The following is a 20,805-nucleotide window of genomic DNA, read 5'->3' as shown; positions in this document are numbered from 1 at the left end:
ACTTCTCTCTTTTGCTTTTTTTCTCCTCTTCCTTACAAAGTCAACCATGGCACACATAACCCTATTACTGAGGGGCTTCAATATCAGGCCACCAGGATACTGGTGAGAGAGAGAGAGAGAGAGAGAGAGAGAGAGAGAGAGAGGGGGAGGGAGGAAGGGCTACAAGAAGGCATGCTGGGCTCTTACTGCACACAGAATGAGGCAGAAACTGAATTCTTGACCTCATGCCCTAACTACACAAATTATGGTCACCTTCCTTCATCCAGCAGACAATTTTCAATCTAAAATGGATCTAATCCATTGAAGTGTCTCTGCACCTCCTGGGGTTTTATCCAGAGAGATAAACCATGCTGCATGAAATGATGCCTTGCATTAGAATATGGCCGTAGGAACAAACAAGAATAAGCTGAATGTGACCCGCAGGCTTTGCGCAGAGATGTTAGTACACAGTGATTTACAAATGAATATCCTGAAATTTCAAAATATCATATTATAAGGATAGTTCACCCAAAAATGAAAATTCTGTCATTATTTACTCACCTTTGTGTCATTCATCAAAACCAGTCTTTCTTCCAAAAACAGATAAGCTAATCAGATGCTGACAATAGCTAAGTTTCCATCCAAAGTTAAGAATTTAATTGAAATTGAAATATCGCATAAAAATGAATGAATAAAGCACCGTTTCCATTTGATGCGCATCGAGGAATTTATTTAGTAAATGTGTTTCCATAGTAGTTTATTAGCATGGTTTCTTATCTGATAAAAAAAATGTATCTCCCTCAATTGAGTGCAATCAGCACATACTTTTTTATGTGTATTTTCTATTTTTTATTTATTTATGTTTTTTATGCAATATTCCAAAGTCCCCATAAAATAGGTAGATGGAAACATAGCAATTGGTGATAAACAAAAGTAATTCTGAAGTCATACGAAAGTTTAAAAATGAAGACACCAAGTTAAATACATTTAAGTTCACATTTGTGTACACTACCACTCAAAAGTTTGGGATCAGTAAGATTTTCTATGTTTAAAAAAAAAGAAGGCTCTCATGATCACTAAGGCTGCATTTATTGGTTCAAAAATGTTGTAAAACTGTAATATTGTGAAATATTATTACAATTTAAAATAAGTTTTTTATTTTAATATTTTAAAATGTAATTTACCGCTATTCCTGCGATGGCAAAGCTGGATTTTCATTATCGTTACTCCAGTCTTCTGTCACATGATCTTTCAGAAATCATTCCAATATGATTATTTGGTGCTCAAGAAACATTTATTATTATGATCAATGTTGAAAATAGTTGCTGCTTAATATACGTGTAGAAGATGTGGAACAGCGAATACGTCATATGGACTACTTTTATGCTGCTTTCTTGTAATTTTTTAAGCTTGACAGCCCCTGGTTACCATTCACTATCAGTATCTGAAAAAGAGTATCATGAACATCTCCTTTTATGGTCTATGGGGGAACAAAGTCATACAGGTGTGGGACGACATGAGGGTTAGTAAATGACAGCAGAATTTTAATATTTGGCTGTACTATGCCTTTAAAATTCCTTTTTGCAATGTTTTGTAAACACTGTTTATCTTGCCAAAAAACACTTTTTAAAATATTGAATCACAAAAAAATTAAAGAGAGAGAGAGAGAAAAGAAGGACAAGACGGTCTCAGAACCTCAGCTAAGCAAGATAAGAGGTATGACTGGCTGAGAGAAATGAGGACACTGGTCAGAGAAAGAGAGAGCGATAAAAAAGAAAGAGAAAGAAAGAGAGAGAGAGATACACATGACACAGAGGTCTACTCACACTGTAAGGAATAAGGGTGTCTTCTGTAGGAGGGTGATGGGCACATGCAAATGGCTTTTACCCCACCGAACGATATTGGATTCTGGGAAACCCATCTGTTACGTGGCGCCCACACCAGAGAATAATACACGGAAGACGGCGCTGGAGGAGGGTGGAAGGGGCCGGGGCAGAGGGGGGTGGGGGGTGCAGATGATAGATAGCAGTCTGAGTTTTAATCAGCACTGCGCCTCTAGCGCTTTCTGCCCGCCTCACCGAGGCTTATCCGTCAAGCAGCTCACATGACCCTAACTGAGGAGAGAGGAACTCTTTCCCCCTCATGCATACCTAACATCCCTCCTCCCTTCAACTCCTTCCACCCCAGAGAGAGAGAGAGAGAGAGAGAGAGAGACGGGGGAATATCTTCTCGCACCATCTCGCCGAAACCGCACTAAAAGGCACCGGTTTTAAGGCCGACGTACAGTGTTTCAGCACGGAGGGTCGAACTGTTTCACCTTATCTCAAAATTACACAGGAAACAGATCTTACCATGAGTGATATATCATCGCACTGAAGTGTAGAGTGAAAATTCGACTTTTTATCTGCGTGTTTTTGAGATGAGACTGGGGAAATGATCTTAAAGCGAGGACGGACTCAATACAATCATGCTTATTAGCATTGGAAAGCTAATTAAAAACAAGTGAAAAAGCAGAGACATACGCCTCCGTTAGCACATGAAACAGCATCATCTATCACAGCAGCGGGGCCCGATAGCAATGAAAGCCATATCTCTGGGTTAGGTAGATGAAACGGTGGGCTGAGTCTGGAGTAACAAAGGCATATCATTTCACATGACTGATACAGCTATAAGGCTTTAATATGGTTTGGAACGCTTCTCCTCCTAATGATGCTATTACCGGCAATAACCAAACCCCCTCCAATAGCTTTGGCACAAACAGCATGCCGCCCCATAAACCAAGTCTGCAACTCTTAACCCTTTCACGCCTTAGAAGATATTTGGACAAGAAACACTAAAACTAAAAGTATTTGAGAGAAAAAATATTGTGTGTACATTAAAGACTTTAGCAGTTTCCAAAAGTAACACATTGTCAAAGTAAATACTGATCCAACTGAGGAGCTCTGGCTTGCCATTTGGTCTGTTCATTTTCTTTGCAAAATATTGCATGGTATAAATAGCACAATACACAATGGAAGAATAATACTACAAACTGTTTGATGTAAGCGAAACCGATCAGGGGAAAACGTTGTACTTCATAAATTTTCTTTAATTTTCACTTTGATTTGATTCACTCATGTCAAAAACAGAAATAAAAACAAGTTGGAATATCGTTCTTTGCTAAAATTGACTTAAAAAACATTAAAATGACAATATGAAGAACAAAATAATTTTTGTGAGAGCTGCCGTTTTCACCTACAAGAAAAAAAAAACATTGACAATGAATTTAATTTATTAATGAAATATATATTTTTTTATAAACCTGCCAATAAAGGTGGGGGGATTTACTGGTGGGGGGATTTACGACTACATTTAAAAATATATATTTATGACTAGTAATTTGCACCATTGACAGGTTTATAAAACATACATTTTATTAATTAAATAGATTTTTTTATTTACCTGCACGGAAAGAGCTTAATAACTCTTATATAACTGTTCAAAAGTTTAGAGTCAGAACGATTTTTGAAGGAAATAAATAATTGTATTCAGCATTAATTAAAAGATGCATACCTTTGATTAAAATTGACAATAAAGACAATTGTAATAAAATATTTCTACTACAAATAAATGCTATGCTGTTTTCAACACCGATAATAACAAACGTTACTTGAGCACAAAATCAGTATATTAATATATCCATATAAATGCAGTTTCATGGTATATTTATGGTTAGTAAAATGTCATCTGCTATTTGGCAGGTTTTTTTACAAAAATAATTTTGGACTCTGCTTTATTGTGAATGTGTATTGATGGCACAGGATGAGACAACTGCTCATGTTCTGAGTGTGATTTGTAATCACATACTGTACATTTCAGGAAACAAAAGTAGCTTTTTACAGTAAAATAAGTAATCCTACACATATAATACACTATCCACTGTTAAACACAGTACACTGTACATATATTGTCTGCTTAGCATAATGAAGACTGGAATGACTCAATATCATCGAGGCCTGATCAAATATCAGACTCGAATGAATGTCGACCACAATGACAACACAATAAAACAGCATATCACCTCTAAATTCAGTTCTCAAATCCATAAAATTCAACAATCCCTACAAATCAACATCCCTACAAATCGCTGAACATGCATCATGGAGCGGGCTTCCTAAACGTATGTCAGCCAGCTGTTACGTGCCAAAACAAGCCTCTATCATACAATCCTTCATTACGACAGCCCGTAGGATCATCATATTATTCCAGATGAAATCCCTGGTGTCTGAAAGAACGATCGCTTGTGTCAGATCCTGAAACTGGCAGAAAGCTGCAGCCTGCTTTTTGATTCTTTCTGGGCGCAAAGTAGAACAAGTGTGCCTGCCAGGGCTGTCATTACCCTTGGCTTCAATTAACATCAAATGAACATCAAAACTAAAATAGCCTGATTTAAAGAAGCCAGCAGCAACCGAGCAGAGCGGGTGCACATTAAAGCATTTATGCAAGCGAGCTATAGGGAGAGAGATCCACTTGTTTGCCAGACCGTATGCATGAGAGGACACACACTGACAAGACTGAGCGATGCTTTCACAAGCAAATGAAGAGGGAGGTCTTGATATTTTGAGTGGGCCTGAAGAGACAGAGAGCATGCTGCATTGCACAGACAGAGCGCGGTTCTCTTGGCATCGCTCAGAACTTTTTCTGGTAACGGCACTCGCTTGATTTTGAGCAACGACAACAATTACATCCTTTTGCTGCTGAGTGCAGTTTTTGAGTCTGACCCACGAATCCCTCAAACTCGAGCAGCCAAAACCAATCTCCTCAACATTTTTTATATTACTCCTCTCAGCGTGCATGAGATGTCTTTTTCAAGTGCAGCAACTTCAAAGCGAGGACGAGAGTCCCAGTGGGAACGAGGAGGAAGTAGAGAAGATAACATTGAAGTGTTTGGGGTGATGCGCGTTCGCCAAGTTCCCTCCGCTGATCCGCAGGGGAACCACTCTGAGAGGAGAAACCACATGCTTTCTTTTCTTATAAAGGATGTAAACTACATCCTAATGAGCGAAAGAGACAATAAATAATTTGCAGTGTATTTTTAGGAGCTGACAAGGCATTGTGGGGTCATTATGCTCCTTTTGATGTGAATCTGGTTTGCTTTTTGTTATCGAGAACTAATTAAACGCCTTGTGAATTGCATTGCACAGAAACAAAAGTGCAGTTTAAGCAACAGTCCACTCAAAATTGAAAATTCTGTCATAATTCACTCACCCTCATGTTGTTCCAAACCCGAATGGCTTTCTTTCTTCTGTGGAACATGAGAACTGTTTTTGTCAATGGGGACCAAAACAACATTGAACACCACTGACTTTCAATGCACAGAAGAAAAAAAAAACTTGATAAATATATGAAAAATATATATTTTATTTTGTGTTCCACAAAAGAAAGAAAGTATATTTTATTTCTTAAATACAATGATTTTGAATACAAGTCAAAATCTTGAGGCTACAAAACCTGTACTAAAAAGACTGCAAACTACTTAATATTGAGCAATTTTAATGATTTGGCTGCACTGACACTATCCGATAAGAACGAGCAAGATGACATCTCTGTTTTCTCCAGAGCTGCTTTATAGTTAAATTGAACTCATTTCATCATTGATGAACTTTACACAGCTATTGAACGGAACTATATCAACACTGTACTGACCTGAACAATGATATTTACAGCCGAATTGAACTTTGTTTACATCATTGATTATTATTTCCTGTTGATCACTGTAAAGCTCCTTTGAAACAATCTGTATTGTATAAAGTGCTTTATAAATAAAGGTGACTAGATTACTCACTCCTGTTTTCTTTTTGTTTACAATGTCTCTGCACTGCTGCCCCTCACTTTGCAAAATATTGCAACAAAAAACACACAAGTTAAAAAGCTTTTAACGCGTTACATGTAGTTACTGTAGTAATAACTATAAATTATGCATAATTACATGCAACTAACCCTAAACCATACCCCGATCCTAAACCCACAGTAAGTACATGTAGTTAATTATTATTACACAGTACTTAAATGCATAATTACACTAACACGGACACCTTAAACTAAAGCTCAAGCGTAAACAAAGCAATTCACACAAAATCACATAAAATATTTCCATTTTGAAAAATGTTCAATTCAAACACAACCATATTCACTTTATATATATATATTGGTCTTTTAACTGTGGCATGGACACGTCCCAACTGTCCATATCCAAATCAACATCTACAGTCAACTCAATTCATTTTCAGGAAGATTTGTATCCATTTTAGCGTTCTGCATGTGTGCTAACAGAGCTGTGCTGTGTGACTAGGAGTGACATGATTTATAGTGATGGATTTTGGAGGAGGGAAACAGACTCCACATGAAGCTCATATCCTGGTTGGCGTTCGAAACGCTCTTTAAGATGCTACAATCTGATTAGAATCTACATGGAAATAAAATATGACATGCATCCATTTTCTCTGTTCTTTTTTGACGCCAACTCATTTATTCCCCATTTCTTCTGCTGTTGAATTCTTTAAGAAGGGGCCAAATAAAACAGCTTTAATGACCGAGTAGAGTTACCTGCTGCTGGATTTCTCAGTCTTAAATCTCTTCAGACAGTCACAGCACCAGCACCACACCAGAGAGAAACACCTGAAAGAGAAAAAGAGAACGGGATATAGAGATTTAGGGCACCGGGTACAGATGTGAGAGTATATACTCTCTGGCCCAGCAGTCATCCACACACTAATTGAAACTGATAAAGATGTTTAATCTTCTATTCTTTAATAAAGATGCTTAGAGTGAAAAGGGAAGTAGCATATGGCACATAAGAATGACAACCATAATGATATTGCCACAAAAAATCAAAACTAACAAATCTTTACATTATGTGTCACGATATTACAATTTAGTAAAGTTATTCAAGACTGTTATATGTGGTGATTTTTTTTACTTACGTTTACTCAATTGTTTTGCACAATTATTTTTTTAGCTTGTTCATATTTTGGATTTTGGTCGAATGGATATAACTCAGTGTGTGTTTTTTTACATACTTGCAGTGAATTGTTGCAAATCTGCTTTTTTCAACAACAAAAAATAACATTCAAAATTGTTGGCATGACAATATCAACACTTTTTTTTTTTTTTACCTGATAATACAATTTAGAAAATAAATAAATCAAATTTAGGGGCAGAAAAAAACCTCACCCATCGCTTTTCACCCACCCTTAATTTTAACCTATAGCACACTTGTAAAATCAGATGCATTCATAAATAATTCATTGATTGACTTCAAAGGTTCTTGCGCCTGTCAAAGAATATTCCAGTGAAGTCAGTTAAAAGAACCTCTTGTCATCTGGTGACAGGCTTTGTGATTTATAAACGAGGTGACAACAAAGAGTCATGTGTTTCAGACAGTTTGAAGGTCTTGATTCATGGATTACTGAAGCTTATTTTAGAGGTCAAACTCATCAGGAGGATTGCAGCTACATATCAGATATATAGAAGGAGGAGACAGAAGAAGTGCAAGAGATGGAAGAGCGTGATTTTTCGATCCCTGACATTTCCTGTCTCATCATGTGCTCATGCTGATTGTGTTTGAACACTTACTAAGAAAAATGTGACAAGGAAGGAAAAGTAAAGTAGTATGTGTACGTATATGTGTGTGTGTGTGTGTGTGTGTGTGTGTGTGTGTGTGTGTGTGTGTGTGTGTGTGTGTGTGTGTGTGTGCCAGAGAGATTGTCCTCAACCACCCTGACAACACTAAGTGTACTTTGAGAGTGAGTGAGTGATTGCATTTATGGGTTTCTGTTAGCTGAAGTAATGTCTTTAGACTCCATCCTACAGTGAATGTTATGAAAGATTTACCCTCTTACTCCAGCAAACTTGGAGTAAAAAACAGATATACTCTACCTTTTGTACATGCGTGTACGTTTACAGGTAACTGTAGTTTGTCATTTGGTAACCTGGGCCCTGTTTGTTGTATATTTCTTAACAATTGCAAGATAGAAATGACATGTGCATCTTTATGAAATGTTTCAACAAAGTTATCTTTGTATTCGAGTTGGTTTTATATGCTTAAAACCTTTTTAAAAAAACTTATTCAAGACAAATTTAAATCTAATGATTCTAAAATTGTCATGTACACATACGGCAGATTTTACCCAAAGAAACTTACACTGCATTCAAGCTGCATTGCTTTTTCGATGCATGCATTCCCTAGAAACTGAACCCATGATTTTAGCGTTGCTAGGACCATGCTTACAGTTTAAGCTACAGAAAGGCTTTTTGAAAATAATAAAATGACAAAATGCAAAAATCATCAAGCACTGTGTCTGCTAAATCTGTCCTAATTAATCCGAAAGAATCTGATTAGTTGAAAGTTACCTGTCCACTCCTTCTCAACTCAAACTCTAAAACAAGGTGCCAGTGATGGACCTTCAAGAGCAGTTTGAAATGTCGCTTCACGCAGCACTGAGGCCACATGTGCCATCTACTCAGTCTGACAAAGCTTTGTCAGCAGGTCACCTGTTCTGTCCAAGTGCTCTGCTATCAACAGTGGTTTCCTCACCCTTCCCGACCTTCAGATTGTGCTACGTGTACAGAGTGCGTGACATTTTAAAGAGGTGACAGCAATAGCGCAATGAAACAGTGTTGTTCCCAACACATCAGATTCCTTCTATTTCTGTTATATTAAAAGCCAACTGTCTCTGGTAGACAGGAGCACTTCCAGGCTTTCCTGACATCTCTATCAAGCAAAAGCTGGCACTCATTGTTTTGGCACGTCACCTTGGAATAGACATCCAGGGTTAAAATGACCATACAGGTACTAACACAACAAATATTAGCATGATGTGTAAATACTTTACATTTGAAATAATACAACGGGGGATTTCCCCATTGAAACCTGGATTTAAAAAAAAAGAAAAAAAGAAGAAGAAATTAAAATAAATAAATAATACATTTTCACTCAGTGTTATGTCAGTGTTATGTATTAAATTAAGAAAAAAAATAACATAGCATTTTTTAAAGTGGCCTGAAACGTTTGGAACTAGAACTCAACTAGAACTTGTACTCACTGCTGCATATTGTTTTTATTTTCACATTAAGTTGAAAATGTATGAAAATTGGAGTGAAAATAGCTTCATTTCCATGAAAACAAAGTCACAATGTAAAAAAAAAAAAACTTAATGCCCCTGAATATAGTCTTTATTCTCTTATAATTTAAAATATAATTTCTCCCTATTTCCTTTCAAATATATTTTCTTACTTTTTCCTTTTGATTTTGAGGACAAAATGTTCTTGACAGCCTTGTGAGTTTGATTACTGTATGTATACAGTATGTCATTTTTGTGATTGGTTGATTGGGTTTATTTTTTACCAATAGATAATCGGCTTTCTAGTCAATGCTGTCTTTAATAGTATCTCTCATGTTTTTAGGATTACATGATGACAGTGTTGTTCAGCAGAAATGGCTTTCCAGGAATGAACTAAAATGCAGCTACGCAGTCTAAAACGACACCTGTCATTACATAAATTATTACGCAAGGCCACAGAGCTGAACAGATTGAGAGGCATTGGAGTCACAAGACCACAGTTTCCTTGACTGACCCGAGTCTTTTTAGAAGCACTGGCACAATTTCTGATAAAACTGAGAGAAAACTATATTTTACAGCTAATATGCCAAAGGTTCCCAGACACTTTGGAATGTATTAGTTGTCTACACAGACAGGGAGAGAGAGAGAGAGAGAGAGAGAGAGAGAGAGAGAGAGAGAGAGAGAGAGAGAGAGAGAGAGAGAGAGAGAGAGAGAGAGAGAGAGAGAGAGAGAGAGAGAGAGAGAGAGAGAAAGAGAGAGAGAGAGAGAGAGAGAGATAGAGCAGGGTAAAGAACAAAAGAGACAACAGAGACATGTGGGCTTCAATTTGAATGAGTATGGAGTAAAAGGGTAAGCAATAGGGCATCACATATTTGTTTTTTGGAGGAGTGGATTAGACAGAAAAAATGATTCTAGAAGACAAATTGTCATAGCAGGATGACCACTGACATCCACCCATCATTTCCTAATGGATGATGACCCTGTAAAGGCTAAAGGTCACCCTTATCCCCCCTCAACCTGGCCTATCTAAATAGGACCACCCTCTAGTGACACAAGATGAAGCACCTCTACCCAGTGAACTCTGCAAAACAATCTTCTATAGTGGGGGTCCAATTGAGATAGACTGGGAGGTCTTGGGGGGAAAAGTGTATGTGTGCATAAGAAAGAAAGGAGGGAGGTGGAGTAAAAGAGACAGAGACTGACACAGAAATAAAGAGAGATATAAACAGATATGTAGAAGACTGGCAATACAATTGTCACATGAGTAAGCGTGTATATCTTTCAACGGGGTGACTTTCGGTTGTGTATATTCTTTATATCAACACCTGTCCAAAATAGCAATCTAAAAATCCCAAGCAGATGGGCTCCTTCACTAAATGACACACAGGAGGGGAAAATGGACCAATCCATATAACATAATGGAAAAACAGCCACCAAACTCAAATGTCAAGAGATCTTTCATCCAGACAATTGACTCACCTTAAAATGGGTATAATTTTCTGTAGCAACAAATGGAACAAAAATGAGAAAGGAAAAGAAAAAGCTTCTTAACAGATTTCAAAACACTCATTTTGCCACGGTCCCTTTTAAAGCAGTCATCTTGGTTACACCTCATAATATGCACTTGAAGGGGGGAAAACTAAAATCTCTAAAACTGTCAGTGTTATGTTTAAATAACATATTTTATATCAGGCACACAATCGGCAAACAACAGTTCCACATTCATACAACTCAAAAGCACAAAAAAACCCTGAATACAGTATGCAGTGCACATTTAACTCTTTCCCCACCAGCGTATTCTAAAAAAGTTGCCAGCCACTGCCAGCATTTTTGGTCATTTTCACAAAACACTTATGACCCCTAGAATACTTTGTTGTATGAATATCTGAACATGCAATATATAAAAAGAAAAAAACATAGCCACTGCTTAAAAAAAAAAACACACAAAAAAAACACTTTTTGTCAAATACTACAACATGCATAAGCAATGCTCTTATCTCTTGTTTCTGCTTCTTCTTCGCCTGTGTTTTGATCCGGAGATTAACACATAACAGTGAAAACACGGATTGTCCGAAAATTCCGTCAATGGGGGGGAAAGAGTTAAGAGTAAGCAAACAGTTGATGAAGAAAAGGTTAGGGTTCTTTTAACTGTAAGGTGGAGCTGCAGCGTCATATTAAATAAAATAATATCCCAAATGGTCTACAAACAATCGCTTTCGCATTTAGAATCAGCACAAAATTAAATCTTGAGGAAGAGTCACACAACAGATCAGAGTAATTTAGATATAATTCATTCACCTTTATAAACCCCTCAGGTCTTTATTGCCCTAGGACGTATTCACTACTCTCCCCCTTATATCAGGCACACAATCTTATACATGTTAAGATTGTGCAACTTATACAACATGTATACATTTTTTAAAGTTTGACATCAACCCAAGTATTCCTCAATCTATTCATTATCAACAATATAACAAGAAAAAAAAAAAGTCTGTTCGTTGCAATACATTTTTTGTAAAAAGTGACTGTTTTAGTCACTTATTACAAAAACATTACGTTTTAGCATAACTTACTCAAATATTATGTTCACTATAGATAATAATATATTATATATACACACACATACACATACACATACACATACATATACATATACATATACATATAGGCTATATATATACTATTTTATAATATAACATAATTAGTTGTGATCGACAGGACTTAGAAATATGACAAAAAGAGTTTGCTTGCTACTACCGTTTACTAGTTTGCTATGGGAGAATATTATACCGGAAGCTCACGTAGCACTGAGATTCTAGCGGAAATACGTAGGCAATCAGTGAGTTCGCAATGTGTGCAAGAGTTCCTTTATAAGGTCTCTTTTTCCACCCAGCAACAGTCAAGCAGTCTCACCCTAAACTCACGCCATTGGTTGAGCCTGAAGCTGATAAGTCGGGCAGCTCAAACAAATAGAAATGTTTTGAAAGTGCAAAATAGCCTCAATTTTTACACTGAATGGCTTGAAGAAGTCTAAGGACAAACTGGGACAAAAAAGGTATTTTGTCATTGAAAAAAGATATACCTTCACCTTTAAAATGTGTTTAACTCTATATCACTAGCATCACTGACAAGAACTGCAAAAATAGCTAATCTTTTCAAACAGGTTTCCTGAACAATGTTGCTGTCTATCATTGGTCAAGTCTGACAGATAGCCCCGCCCCAAATTCAAGCAATTGGTTGAGTCAGTGTTGCTATGTAGGCTGGTCGGAATGCTCAAACAAATAATTTGAAAGCGCTACAGACTGGCTTGCAGTTGTAGAAAGTATTACAAAATTGCAATTGTTTTCTTTTTTACAAAACCTACCACCTAAACAGACAGGGCAAGAAAGACAATCCAGATACACAGATTCCCAACTGGCAGACAGGTCTGAAGACAGGGAGCATCACCTATGTCATCTGAGGCGAAAGGCGAAGCCACACCTCCCGTGGTAGCCATAACTGTAGCCTAAAATAAGCCGTGAGTAACAGGCAGCCGGGCCAACAGGGACGAAGCGGGTGACTAAACACGACATGGCACTGGCTTTAGCCGAGATGAGAGGAGAGAGGGGATGAATCACGGGAACAGGCGATCCCTGGAGGAAAGCCCCTGCACTCAGAACACTCCGTCCTTGGGAGCTGAGGATTGATGGGAATCGAGTGATAAAAATCAAACTGTCCTTGAGTCCCCTGAGCCTGAGACATGGATGTACTTGCTGAAGTGTGTGCCGCAATGACATGTTTCCCCCGTGGGTTCAGAGGATGATGCAGGATAGGCCTGTGTCAGGCTTTTGTCTGAACCCTTACTCCAGCCATCAGCGGAAAGATGTATTAGTAAGGGAGGCGGATTTGGAAATGAGGCGTAAGATTGAATAGTTGCTTTTAAAGGAACGGGTCAGACGAGGTGTTTCGGTAAAGAGGGGAGGGAGTGGTGCTGACCAATACAATACAGTCCTACATAATGAGAGAGCATGGTATCGGAAAGTCTCTGCAAGTGTAAAAAAGTCAAGCTGCATGTTCTGTAGCACAATAATGAGGGAAGCGTGAATGTATATCTGCTTTGAAATCAGGAAGCATGTTGGAGATGCTCTGAATACTGATAAGATCAAACCACCCTCCTTTTTGGATGGTCGTTGAAAACTGGTTATTCGATAGATGAACGCTTATTCTTTTATTGTCTGCGCAACAGTGTTGTCTACAGATCTTACAACACCAGGGTAATAAAGCACTAAGCACTTGAAAGATCAAATGAAGGTGTAACGTTAGGGTGCATGGATCACTGAGTCTGTCCAACGTATAATATAAAATCAATATTCTGAGCAAAGCTTTAAAGGGATAGTTCACCTAAAAATGAAAATTCTGTTATCATTTTTTCATCCTTATGTCCGAACCTGCATGAAATTCTTGACATTTTGAAGAATGTTTCTGTGACTGTCCATATAATGAAAGTCAGTGGGGTCCAATGTTGAACATCCTTCAACATTTTCCTCAGTTTGGGTGATGCAAGCAATTCAGGTCAACACACCTTTTGTGTACCATCAGAAGCATCCCTTTACTCAAGCCACACCTCAAACTTAAACAATCCACCTTCACAGTGCTAGGATTACATGACGGTCAAATTTACACAGGACAACCAGTGTGTGTATGCTATTCAGTCATTTTGTTTAATTGTGTGAAAGTCTGTCCCTACAAATCAGTAAAGTGCCTCAGTGGTCTATAATAAATTGTCAATGGTGTAATTAGCTGTATTGAATTCCTACCAAGCACAAATCACAAAAGACACACACACACACCATTTCTACATACCAGAAGATGTGCGGCTCAAGCCAGTGACCGCACATAGTGGCCCTCCAGCCTGAGCAGGTACATCTCTTTAATAGGCTGCTATCGACCAGCTACCCAGACTCCACTACATGCAGATCGATTCTCTGCCCAGAAATAGCCTCTAGAGACTGAGCTCCGAGGAAGCGTGGTACTGTGTGTACGCTTGAATACTGCGTTTCTGAGATCCACTGCTGTACTTTCTGTTTTGAGTGTCTCTGAACGGTGAGGAAACCACATCTTAGAAAAGATTTGGAAACAACCTGGTGCTGCAGGTGAATTTGAGAGAATCCATAGTATCCATTTACTTAAAGGGTTAGTTGACCCAAAAATGAAAATACTGTCATCATTTACTGTCGTTCCAAACCTAAGACTGTCGTTTATCTTCAGCACACAAATGAAGATATTAATGAAACCTGAGCGATTTCTGTGCCTTCGTTCACAGTCTATGCAACTACCATTCTGATGCTTCAAATGGTTCATAACGAGACCGTAAAACTAACCCATATGAATCGAGCGGTTTAGTCCAAATTTTCTGAAGAGACTATTGCTTAATACAGTATGATGAACAGACTAAATTTAGGCTTTTATTTACATTCAGTGTAACAATTACACATTTTGTTTACATCTATTTATGTAAACAAAATAAATGTTTGACTCATTAGCTCTATTTGGAGAGGACTAGATTTTGTGAAACACAAATCCAGTCCAAACAACCTCTGCAAAAGTTATGAAGTAAATTACCTGTAAATTAACTTTTTCAAAAATTCTAGTTAGAGCTGCTTTGTGCTTCTTCATTGTGCACTTTGACCTTTTTTCAACTTTATGGGCGAAACAAGTTTGTAGCAGGTCACGTCCTGCTGTCATCCTGTGTGACGTAAAAAGAAAAATAAATTCATAAGGAGATGAACCGTGTTCCTATGTGTTTTTCTGCAAAGTTTGGGGTGGCACATAAAATAAATTCTAGATGGAAACATTAAGATGCAGATCTAATTTTTCAAAATGTATAGAACGTCTTTTGACTAAATAAAAGTCACAGTTTTCCAAGTGGCTAAAACTTGCATTTCTATTTTGTGTAAATACAGGCATGGAAACATACAAACTGCTCAGTAGCAGCAGTGTCAGGTATTCATTAATTTCTCCCCTTATATATCAAATTATATCACGTATATGTCTGGTTTATTTCATGGCAAATGCATCTAGATAACATGACTATCTATAACGCCCACATCCACGGAATAGACACTCCAATCTTAGCAAAAAAGACTAATTCTCATTTTCCCAATGCCATACTGAATCAGTACATGAAATCCCCACCTCAAACGTTGTTTGGAAATCTAATCCTTTCTGAATAGTGCTATTGGCTCTATAGGATCTATGACACATCAGATCTCAGAAACCTTTCCTTTGCAATAGCTAATCACAGCCAGATTGTGTTTCATTTTAGGAGCTCCGTTAGTGTGTAGAAAACCTGAGCATTGAAGAGTGAGGCGTAACTAATCTCATCGTTTTAGCCAGAGCTGTGTTTTTTTCAAAAACTCTGGAAAGTGGGGCAGTGAGCTGTGCCATGAAAAATTGAAACTTCCCCCCTCCGGGCCCATGAGCCTAAATAGAGAGGCCTTCGTCAGTCTTTCCCCTCCTTTCTGTCCCCTAGTAACATCAATCCTTCTCTCAGACTTGCGCTATCATTGTGCGAAGGTAAGGATTACAGCGGGATTAAAAACTGGAAACTTTTGCCCTCCTCAGGGAACCAGATTTCCCAGATTATAGATCAGCCTCTGTTTGCTGGTGGTGTTGACAGGAGCATTGTTCATTAGTTTGTGAGTACTCAGTCAGAGTCTAAATGTTAAAGTTCAGGTCTTTATAAGAACGTCTTTCAAAGACAGCCCTAAGACATTTGAGATGACAGGAACACCAGTGCAATGGCTCTGGTTAACAGACTAACAGATCAGATGTTACATAAAAATGTGAAGAATACAGGTTCCTGAATTCTCTAGTGTGGAGGGTAGTTTAGAAGTCTTCTAAGTAGTTTAGAGACGAAAACAACAGCTTCAACACAACATCCTTGATAGTGATGTTTTTTTAATTATTATTAATCTTTACCAGGAGTAATACTACTGTTGCTAAATCTTTTAAAATATTACTACCTTGGCCTACTGAGTTTTTTAAATGTCACACCACTTAAAAGGAACAGCTAACTCAAAAATGATAATTCACCCTGAACCTGAAGGACAAGAAACTACCCACTATAAAAGCAACATTAAAATAGTCCATATATCGTGTGCACTGCATTGCAAAGTCCTCTGAAGCTATATAATCTTTTTTTGTGATGAACAGACTGAAAGCCATTCTTCACTCACAAATCAAATCATTCATGCAAATCATTATGCAGCTCTCAAATTAAATATGGTGCACATTTCGCACCACGATGCTTGGTAACAAAACACACGAGAGAATGAATTATGTTTGACGGTGTTAATGTATAACCTGCATCATAAACGGCATATTTGTTTTGAGAGCCGCATAATGATGTGCATGAATGATTTGATTTGAGAGTAAATAATGGCTTAAATTTCATTCTGTTCTTACAAAGTAATCATACAGACGTGGAATACAGCAGATGAGTCATATAGACTACTTTTATGGTGCTTTTTATTGTGCTTGACAGCTGAAGGTCACTCTTGTTGTGTTCCAACGATAGATAACCAGAATACGAATTTGGAACATCATGAAGGCGAGGAAATTATGAAAGATTGTTCATTTTTTGGGTGATTTGTCCCTTTAAAGGTAGTTTAGTTTTGTCTAGGGCAAAAATTCATTCTCTATGTTCAATAACAGAGGTTAATCTATCAGACTTGTTTTCTCAAGGTTTCTACTTTAAAATCTTTTTGCTGATATGGCAGACTGATTTGGTCTTTTACTTAAGAAAAGGTCTTTTACTTTCTATATGCCCTTTTGGGTTTATTTTACTTCCCCTGCATTTTAATTTCTGAAATTTGTTTCATCTTTATGCTTATTACTTGTGTCCAAATGGAAATACTATTATTCATAACAGACATTTCCACAGGGTACAAAAACACACGCACGCACGCACACACACACACACACACACAAAACCCTGAGACGAAGTGTTTCCACAGGGATTTTGAATCCTGTGTGTTCTTGCACAATCTGAACCATTGAATAGAGGACAGCTTTAGGCGGACCCTGACCCAATAAACCATGAACAAAGGTCATTGTATGGCTGTGCTAACACTGCAGTGATCATGACAAAGAGTTTTAAATGTGATTAACATTGGCTGCAAAGAAGAGGAAGATCCCTTTGATCATCTCAACAGGAGCCTGTGCAGAAACACATTTCTTTTCTCAAATAACCCTGGGTGACTTCTAACAACAGGATCTGGCAAGAGGATCATGAGAGGTCAACTGGTACAACGTGTACAGCTGCAGGTCGGAACGGGAATGTTGGGAAGTAAATTTCACTGTGAGACATTCAGCATTGGCAGATTCACCGATCTATCAGCTGTAGAAACACAGAGGTACTGACAGTGCCGTACAGATGTTGAGCCACATCTGCCTTCAATCGCACATTAAAAACATGGAGAAGAAGGGCAGGGAATACAGGTATTTGGCAGGCGCGGAGCAGACGTGTCAAACTGAATTACTGGGGAACAATTGATGGGCTTACAACGGCACAAAATCTGCAGAAAACGAGCCATTTGTTTGTCAAACACAATACGCAAAACACATAAACAAGACTTACTGGCAAATCAACACTCTCTTAGCTTTTTATTGAATGAAAACAGGGGCAGACCATTGTGCAGCAAAACAAAAAAGAGATTCTTGGGCTGCACATTTAGTGGAGAAAAAAAATTGCGATTAGGCTACAGCTGCCGAAAGATTAACTAAACACTAACAGACCTGATTACAGTAGTTATATTAACTGTACGTACACACCGCCGCCGACTTGAGCTTCCAAAGTTACCGGAAGTCATTCATTTTCAATGGAAGCTGGCTTCTCTCAGCTGCAAGGAGCGTCAAATCCATCGGCGTCGCGTTTTGGGCTTTTTGAGCGACCAGAGCGTCAATCAGAAAGTTGAAAGTAGCTCAACTTTATGGTAATGAGCTATGACGCGGTTCAGCGGTAAGCAGCGGCAAAACACCAGCAACCAATCGGAATATAGACGTCCTTCGCGCTGGCTGATTCCCGAGAAACATACGATGTAAACTTTCCTACCAAAACATTAGTTCCGAGAAAATGTAGGAGAAGCTAATCATCGCCGTTGCTGGGTTTCCTATCATTTATGATATGACGTTGTTTGCATAGGGACCAGTTACAAAAGAACGAGGCATGAGATAAAATAGCTGGGATAGTTGGTGTCTCCGGTGAGTTGGTGAAGTGCGTGCTGATGATTTAAAATATTTTTCTGTTTACATTTCATGTTGTGACACTTCTCTTCTCCCATGATCGAACTGCTACGTCAGAGCGGCCAAAGAGTCAACAAGCTTACCCATACTTTTTGATAAGCGTCCTTGACAGGGCGGCCACAGCTTCTTTGCAGCTAAAGTCAGCGGCGGTGTGTACGTACAGTTAGATCTACTGTATAGTTGCAAGATTGAGCATTGTAGTCAATCACACACATTCAAGTTGAGCATGTGAATGTAATGGCCAATCAGAGGTGTTTATGATACCACCACATAAGAAATCCTCTAGTAAAAGTGGACTAGTAAGTAGATTAGTTTTTCTGTTCAGTGTGATGATGTTTAATGACCCTGACAGCTTTTGTAGTCCCATTTAGGGACAGGTCCCATAAGTGTTTGTTCACACTTGTAGTTCGTTTCGCTTGGTTCGTTTGGTCCGGACCAAAAAAAAGTCCTGGTCTGCTTAGCGTTCACATTAGCATTTTAACACCGAACCTAAAGATAACATACCTAAAGGCATAGGGATACGTTCACAACCTGATAGGTCGGCTTTTATGACGTATATTTCAAAATGGAACTTACCAAACATCCAAAACAATGATCGAACGAAACGAAGATCTGCTGCGAGGAAACGCGGTTCTGATACCTGTACCGAACTGTGATAGGTAAAATTGTGACTATAACGAGAAGAAACAGGTATACTTGAGCATTCTTTACTTTTTACGGTCACCTATTGTGACATCATGACCTGTTTTTGGTTAATTTACATGTCTTTGGTCCGTGTAGCATTCATATTTCATTCGAACCGCACCAGAGTTCGTTTGGTAGCGGACTGAGACCCATCTTTTCAGGGGTCTCGGTCGGCTTGTTTGGTGCGCACCAGGGTTTGTATGGTAGCGTTCACACTTATTCAAATGAACCACACTAACAGAGCAATCGCACCAGGGTTCGTTTTAATCGAACCAAACATACCAAGTGTGAACACACCCTTAATCACTTATTAGCAACCACCTTTTTTCGAAAGTAAAAGCTTAAAATCTCACGAGTGGGGTATTACTGATGTCACATTTTATGTCACAGAATAAAACATTAAAATATTCTGAGCTTGTGTTAACCACTGACCCATTAAAATATCCCATTAACTTTGGGACGATGGAACCAAAAGTTTAAAAACGCTACCTCGATTCCGGTATTTATGACAAGCAGACACTCTATGGCACTCAACACGCAAGCTCACACAAAGGCTGTCACTACAACCAACAAGGTATGAGATGTAAATACTTAGTTTAAAGAGTGGAGAAATCAGTGTTGAACTGATGTGACTGACAGCTTCAGTGATAATAAAGAGGAGTTCGCATTCTGTATAACTTATTGACACATTGAACAATAGTTTGGTTCATCATCAGCATGCAGCTCTAAGAGATTCTGTTCTCAACAATACAGAAAGAGTATATAAATACACACTCACACTGACATACACTTATAATACCATGCCAGAATGAGGTCGAGGAAATGATGCAGCTCTTCCAGCTGGGTTTTTTGTGGCTATCAAAAATGTAGCATAATCTCTTGGGCTATGGGACTAGAGTGTTTATTTTACTAGACTGAGACTCACAAGCCAATCCAGACCACACGTACTCCGCTCTCCTCCACCCCACACTCACTCACTCCCTCCCTCTTTCTAACACACCCTCCTTAATCATTCAGCCATACACTCACAACCACGCAGTCAAACACACGCTAAACCCAGCCAACAATACAGACGACCGGAGACAATGTGCATGCGCAAAATACAACAGAGCAATGACATCAACGTCTTCAATCCCTTACGTTCTAAACACGCAAACACACACAAACACCCGAACACACACAGGTGTTTTTGCAGACCACACACTCCAAACTGGGCTTACTTTATTAGACTAGTGCCAAGGTAAGCAGCCAAATTAGGGCCCTCCAAACTACAGGGAAGAGTGAAGGATTTTCCATGCTGTGGTTAGAGAGCTTTCTGAAAAGGAGGGAGCCCCTGTACTGTAACGATACTGAAATTCACGTTGCTCATGACAGACAACATCAGTTTCAGAGGACCAATGTGCCTTGACTCTAAATAAAGATTGTCATTTTAATCATCTGAGAATATACTGCTAAGCACTAGTTTAATTTGATCCAGATTCAAATGTATCAGTCTTTGGTTTTAACTTTAAATTGTACCTAGCAATTTAACAACAGTTTTATGTGTTCTCGTTTATGTCTCATGTGTCCCAGAGTAACTTGGGAGATTATGAACACGGGTCCTGTCCCAAATGCCACCCTAAGCCCTTGCAATCATTCAAAGTCTATACTTTGTGGACGTAATCCAGCACAAACTGTTAAGTAACAGTTTGGTCCCTTTCAAGAAATGTCAGTTCACTCTGTGGCTATTTGCAATGCCTCCTGGAGGCTATTTCAA

General features: G+C 38.4%; 1 long non-coding RNA gene across 1 annotated transcript in view; it reads right to left on the bottom strand.

The window, feature by feature from the left end:
- LOC130088442 (uncharacterized) overlaps positions 1 to 20,805 on the bottom strand; it is a 46,186-nt gene that overhangs the window by 8,978 nt on the left and 16,403 nt on the right. The window contains exon 2 of the long non-coding RNA XR_008807465.1: positions 6,565 to 6,636. This is a non-coding gene — a long non-coding RNA (uncharacterized LOC130088442). The remainder of the gene's footprint in view (positions 1 to 6,564; positions 6,637 to 20,805) is intronic.

The sequence above is a fragment of the Rhinichthys klamathensis genome, unplaced genomic scaffold (genome assembly GCF_029890125.1).
Source record: "Rhinichthys klamathensis goyatoka isolate OS25496 unplaced genomic scaffold, OSU_Roscu_1.1 h1tg000119l_1, whole genome shotgun sequence".
Lineage (NCBI taxonomy): Eukaryota > Metazoa > Chordata > Actinopteri > Cypriniformes > Leuciscidae > Rhinichthys > Rhinichthys klamathensis.
This window is presented reverse-complemented; position numbering and strand designations above follow the sequence as displayed.